Here is a 7,457-nt window from a genome sequence, read left to right as displayed (position 1 = left end):
CTATTCAATGTTCCTATACCTAATGTAATACCTAAATCTCAGATTCAGTTACTCTGGTTAATTCTTGCAATTGCCAGAAAAGTTATTACTTTGAACTGGAAAAGTATTGTATTTGTTATATGTACATTTGCATATGTTTGTAATGAAAACAAAATAAAAATGTTTTTGAGAAAAAAAAGAAAATATGGCTAATCAAATGTTTTAAAGTGTAGTGCAGATATGTGTGTATTGTTTCTGCAAGACAGTGTATAAAAATCTTCATTTACTTAAGAACTGCAATCTTTGAACTTGAGCTCATGTTGTGATTTGCTCTGAGAACGGTTCTCTAATATTAATCTTGATATAAACTTAAATGAAAGCCTGTCCTTTTTATTAAGTGATCGATTTTCTGCATCCAACTGGGCTACTACCAATTCAGGCAGATGGGACCTCAGTTTAATATGTCATCCAAAGGATACCACACTCAGGAATGCAGCACCCCCCCCCCTTTATGCTGCGCTGTTGTGTCAGTATTGGAAAAATCATCCAAGCTCTTAGGCGGGACTAGAATCCACAGCCTTTTGACTTTTCAGCAAAAGAGGCATGCATGATACCTACTCATCCACTGATGTTTTCAAAAAGAGCAAAAGCAGCTAACTTAGGTAAATCTTGCAGAATCAACCATCAATTACCTTTGCCAAGATTCTGTCTGTATTATAGCTATTATGAACCACACTGATTTTTGATTAATGCCCATATTTCATAGGCAGGATGATTGCTTCTTATTTTCATTTATACTCAGAGTATTTTCTCAGACAAAGCAGATATAATGGGTGATGACTGCTTGTTTTACTAGTTACTTTGTCTTTATATTAAGAAATAACTCTCCTAGCCTTTCAGAGAGTAGCTATCTCCAACCAGTTTGAGACCAGTGAATATGGGAGATCAGAGGGTGAATAATGAATTCAACAGGGACATTCTGGGGATAAGCACATAAGAATACCATTTTACAAATGGTATTTCAATTGTTATTAGAACAGAATGAATAAAATAGTATAGAAAACACATCACCATATGATACCAAAATATGAGTGAACAATTGTTGAAAATGATGTTCTGCTGCAAGGAATTTAATTGCATTTACTTATTTTTCTTCTAAAAGCAAGAAATTGTCATATATGTTTGATTATGTCAAAATGTGAAAACCAGCCCTAAACAATTTTGTCTGCTTTAATTTCAGATCTATAGGATTACAGGACTACAGCCATGCTAACTACATTCTTTGGAAATTGTAGCAAATATACGAAGCATTTAAGAAAACATTTGAATTCAGAATATATCACCTCATAAAATGTGATATAAATGGCATTGTAATGCTTTCTTTTTGGAATTTAAGTCATATCTTTCTTGAAGACAAGAACTCTGTCTAAATAGTTAAGTTAAATCATTCTGCAGCTATTCTACTGTGTGAAGAACTCAAACTTAATATTTTAAATAAATAATGAAAAAAATAATACAACAAATGCAGGATTAGCACATATTCATGTTTTAACATACTTTTATCCAACAGCAGGAAATTGTTTTAATAAAATTTCATATGCTTCACTAAAGACACAAGGAATCATTATAAAATGTCTGGACAGGATGATAACATTAACAGTTCATCAGTGGAAGAATTTATCTTAGTTGATTTTTCACATCTCCAAGACTTTTACACTGTACTTTTCATTATATTTTCTTGTATTTATCTGACAGTCATTTTTGGGAACTGTACCATTCTTGTGGCAGTTTTAACAAATGAAAAACTATAGACACCTATGTACTTCTTTCTATGTAATCTTTCTATTACTGATATATTATTTACAACTACTACTGTTCCAAAAATGCTAGCTTTGTTTGCAGCAAATTCTAATAATATCTCATTTAGTCTGTGTTTTACTCAGCTTTGCTTTAGGCATAGTTTTGGTTGCAGTGAAGCATTTCTTCTTGTAGTTATGGCATATGACAGGTATGTGGCTGTCTGCAAACCTTTATATTACAGAAGAATTATGACCAACAATGTTAACGTCTTACTTGTTGCTAGCACTTGGATACTGCCTTTTGTAGTTTTGTTACCAAGTGTTATTCTAGCATCAAAGCTTCCTTTTTGTGGCCCAAACCAAATCTACAACTGTTTTTGTGAACATTCTGCTGTTATTAGATCAGCCTGTAGTGATATAACGTTCCATGTATTCCTTGGGTTTTCTATTACAATGACAGTCTCTTTTATGCCTTTAATTCTTATTGTCTTATTATACATTAAAATACTTACTACTATTTTTCAAATTGGATCTATGGAGGAGCATCTTAAAGCTTTCTCAAAATGCAGCTCCCATATAATAACTGTTTTCACATATTATATATCAGTCATTATTGCTTATGAATCATATACAGTGGAGATCTCTGACAGTTTGCATGTTGTGGCTACAATTTGTGTAACAGTATTAGCTCCTTCATTAAACCATTTAATTTACACATTAAGAAACAGAGAAGTCAAGGATGCAGTAACAAAGCTTTTGAGTAGATTAATAACTCAGTATTCATGAATATAATATCATTCTTAGCAAAAAGAACTGTATTATTGCAAATATTTTGGTTTTGTAGACATCGGTTATTAAAATGTATGGTCCTGTGCATTTTGCTGCAAAAATATTTATAATACTGACTTATGAATTCTGAGAATTATGTAAGGAGTAATGAAGGCATGCATTCCATGTTATTTTAGAATCATAAAACATCATTTCACTTGACCTTTTCATGTTGTACAGCAAATGAATTGTCCTGGATATTAACTTATCTTGTACCAAATGTTCATTTTTAAAACTATGTCTGTATGACTGAAAATTATTAGAACAATATCGAAGGCATTCATTGCGATGCTACTTACAGAATTGCATGGGATAACTCTGTGAGCCTCCAGAAAATCAGGCTAATGCCTGTCAATTATATTACTTTATGTTGTGCGGTTTGTAACTTATAATTGTGTATAGTTATATTTTGTTTTCAGATGTTGATCCATGACAGCCATTATATCTAAAGAGAGGTTATAAGAAATGTATTTGTTTTCCTGTTTATTCATACACTTAGCATGATGTTTAATTGACTTGTAATAAAGTATAAATTAAGGCTGCCTTGTCAGTTGTGTGCTTGATTGATTTTTTTGTTTGTTCATGCATATATAAAGTGATTTTTCATTGACGTTTAATAACATGAAGACTACTAAAAAAAACGCTACAGCAACTAAAGCGGAATGCCACAGGAATCAGCCACAAAGACAAAATGAACTTTTTTAGCACTTTCTTCCACTTTAATTTTACTTGGACTTCTTCAGAAAAACCAGGATGCCTCCCTACATCCTGGTTTTATTCTGTGAAACAGGAAATTATGTTATATTGTATTAATTACTGTCGTATTGCATTTTACAATAAAAAAATCAATTAAATACATTCGTTCATGAATTAATAAAAAATATATACACAAGTATAAATATATACATTTAGTGGTTATGTTGTAACCATTGTCTCTAAAACAAGATTTTTTAAAAAATGTATAAACCCTCTATCAAAATGTGTAATTTGAAACTTACAATATACTTGCTTTTTAAAAAATGTAACTGGTGATTTAACACACTCAAATAAAAAAGTATTATTCATTTATGTACATTTCAAAACTTCAAATAATTCATATTTGGATTGATTTGCACTTGATATATTCTACGTGCTTGTTTGATGAATTAATAATTCACTACTACCTCACAACTTAGCGACATAATTTTGTATACTGTGGTGCACAATAGTACTTAGACTCCAATAACTATCCACAAAATCTATCCTGTGAAGTCAATATAACCAACAATCTACACTGTGAGTGCGTGACATTAGCATACTCATGTATAGATGTTAACAAAGAAATGCTGTTCGGTTTAAACAACCTAAGACGTGTCACCTCACACTGGAATTACCAGACATTTATCCAACGTACCGAGCGAGACCCTAAAAATGAAATTCTTTTGCATGTGGGTCTACTGCTGGCTACTTGTAACCCCACCAACCTCAAAGTATATCCGGCCACCTGTTGATGGAATGAACTTGACCGAATATAGAAACCTATCACTGGTGGGTACTGGTGAAAGTGAATGGGTTCAGATGGATCTCTAACCCACTGACTATAACCTATTAAAAATTGCTGTGAGTGATAAAAAGCAAAAAAAAGGAAAGGAAGAAAAAGAAAAAGGGAAGAAAAGAAAAAAGAAAGAAGAAAGAAGAAAAGGGGGGGTGAGGGGGGGGGTGAGGTTGTGGAAAACAAGAAAAAAGGTACTCTATACCTAACATGACTATTGGTGAATCTAAATCTATGATGAACATTTGCATGGTTGTATGCTGAAAGAAATGCCCAAAGCAACTTATCTGTCTATCAAGAAGCATTTGATGTTGATCCCTTCATTTAGACCAGGTGGTACGTCTGCCCCTAAGGAGCCACCTGGTCTAAATGAAGGGATCAACATCAAATGCTTCTTGATAGACAGATAAGTTGCTTTGGGCATTTCTTTCAGCATACAACCATGCACATGTTCATCATAGATTTAGATTCACCAATAGTCATGTTAGGTATAGAGTACCTTTTTTCTTGTTTTCCACAACCTCACCCCCCCCTCCCCCCCCCTTTTCTTCTTTCTTCTTTCTTTTTTCTTTTTTCTTTTCTTCCCTTTTTCTTTTTCTTCCTTTCCTTTTTTTTGCTTTTTATCACTCACAGCAATTTTTAATAGGTTATAGTCAGTGGGTTAGAGATCCATCTGAACCCATTCACTTTCACCAGTACCCACCAGTGATAGGTTTCTATATTCGGTCAAGTTCATTCCATCAACAGGTGGCGATATACTTTGAGGTTGGTGGGGTTACAAGTAGCCAGCAGTAGACCCACATGCAAAAGAATTTCATTTTAGGGTCTCGCCGGCACGTTGGATAAATGTCTGGTAATTCCAGTGTGAGGTGACACGTCTTAGGTTGTTTAAACCGAACAGCATTTCTTTGTTAACATCTATACATGAGTATGCTAATGTCACACACTCACAGTGTAGATTGTTGGTTATATTGACTTCACAGGATAGATTTTGTGGATAGTTATTGAGTCTAAGTACTATTGTGCACCACAGTATACAAAATTATGTCGCTAAGTTGTGAGGTAGTAGTGAATTATTAATTCATCAAACAAGCACGTAGAATATATCAAGTGCAAATCAATCCAAATATGAATTATTTGAAGTTTTGAAATGTACATAAATGAATAATACTTTTTTATTTGAGTGTGTTAAATCACCAGTTACATTTTTTAAAAAGCAAGTATATTGTAAGTTTCAAATTACACATTTTGATAGAGGGTTTATACATTTTTTAAAAATCTTGTTTTAGAGACAATGGTTACAACATAACCACTAAATGTATATATTTATACTTGTGTATATATTTTTTATTAATTCATGAACGAATGTATTTAATTGATTTTTTTATTGTAAAATGCAATACGACAGTAATTAATACAATATAACATAATTTCCTGTTTCACAGAATAAAACCAGGATGTAGGGAGGCATCCTGGTTTTTCTGAAGAAGTCCAAGTAAAATTAAAGTGGAAGAAAGTGCTAAAAAAGTTCATTTTGTCTTTGTGGCTGATTCCTGTGGCATTCCGCTTTAGTTGCTGTAGCGGTTTTTTTAGTTTCTCTTATTTTCGGGCAACCGAAGGAGTTCTTGAATTTAACATGAAGACTACTGTTATCTCGACAGTTGTTTTGTTTTGTGTATTGCTACTTAAAACCTAAATACTCAAATAATTCTGCCTTGGTAAGGCAATATAACTTAGTAAGAGCCTATAGATTCACTCTTCACTGACATAATTAAACCAAAAGGTATAAACAAAGAGGCTATTGGTGTTTGTTTATCTGATGGAAACATGTTCCAGAGGTCCTAGCCTGACATTATCAGACTACCACATTATTCACACCTCAGATGCACTTTCTGAATTTCAATGAATATAACCATGAATGAAGAACCTTCAGGTTTCAGTATGGATTTGGAACATTACAGCAGACTATGAGCACTTTAATGAAGGGTAAGATAGTTTATACCCAAATCACTAAAACTTCACAATTATGATATATTTTTTTAGAACTCTAACACCACCACATCTTGTTAAAGTTAAAATCAAAATTGTGATTTTCTGGGAGGGGCACGGCCAAGATGGTGGCTAACTAGCAGCTCAAAGCTTTTGCTCTGCTTTTATTATTTTTCTCTGACAGGATTTTATTATTTTAATAGAAACTTAATTTTGATCAGATATATAACCTATAAACTTATACTGATATTCTTCTGAACGAAAATTTGAATTTGGAAGCAGCATTTTGTTTTTTTTTTTTTTTTTTTTTTCCTGCCAGTGTAATTTCTGATTTTTCATCTAACATGAGTCACTCAAAACTGAACTCACAAGAAATCTGTATAAAACAGGAACTTCAGAGTACTGTAGGGAGTCTTCAAGAACTCTCTATTAAATTAGATAAACTGGAAACAAAAATGGATTATCTAAAAGAGGACTGCAAAAAAAACCCAGATTTTTTTAAATGAAGTATTAAAACAGCAATCTACTCAGAAAGTCATGCAGAATTTCTACTAAAACAAAATACTTTGTTGCTAGATAAAAATAGAAGATTTAGAAAGTAGTTCTCTGAGAAATAATATCAGGATTTATGGAATCTCGGAGAAAGAAGAAGTGGACAATTTGATACATTTCTTAAACAACTGGTTGCCTAAAGCTCTTAGTTTACCAGAAGCTCTCTTATTTGGAATTGAAAGAGTCCATACGTCCCTTTCAATATCTTAATTAAAGAAGAACCCTCCTGTGACTATATCCATTATTGTTAAATTTCGGTCTAGTCAAGACAAAGACTAAATATTGAAGTCAGCCTGGGCTAACACACCATTTAAACTAAAAGATAATGTCATCAGATTTGATCATGACTGGGGCGTGGCCAAGGATGAACACAGGATAGCAGCAGATTTCTTCAGCTCCACCAATTTCATTACACTGACAGGAATTAATTACTTAAAAAAATAATTTTTAAGTAATTTTCTTTCTAAATATGTTTGTTTTATATAGTTCTTGAACTATATCTAAAAAAGAAAGGAAATCTTAACAATATTCCTGTCAGAAATCACTTTGGAAATTTTCCTGTCAGTTTATCAGTCTGAAATGAGTTCCAGTAAGACAAATTCTCAAGACTCCAGCATCAAGAAAGAACTTCAGTCTCTGATAATTATAATCCAGCAACTTACTGCTAAGATGGATAAAATGGATACTAAAATAGACACCTTCATAGAAAAAACTACAAAACAAATAGACTTGTTACATATAGACCTGCAACAACAGAAGATCCAGATGACAGGCAGAGA

General features: G+C 32.7%; 1 pseudogene; it reads left to right on the top strand.

The window, feature by feature from the left end:
• The first annotated feature begins 1,610 nt into the window (after nt 1-1,610).
• The window catches only part of LOC122803199, a 39,836-nt pseudogene continuing 33,989 nt past the window's right edge, over nt 1,611-7,457 (top strand).

This window comes from Protopterus annectens, chromosome 5.part1 (genome assembly GCF_019279795.1).
Source record: "Protopterus annectens isolate FY-2018-M chromosome 5.part1, PAN1.0, whole genome shotgun sequence".
In the NCBI taxonomy this organism is placed as follows: domain Eukaryota; kingdom Metazoa; phylum Chordata; order Ceratodontiformes; family Protopteridae; genus Protopterus; species Protopterus annectens.
Note: the sequence above shows the minus strand (reverse complement) of the source record. Positions and strands in the feature narration are given on the sequence as shown.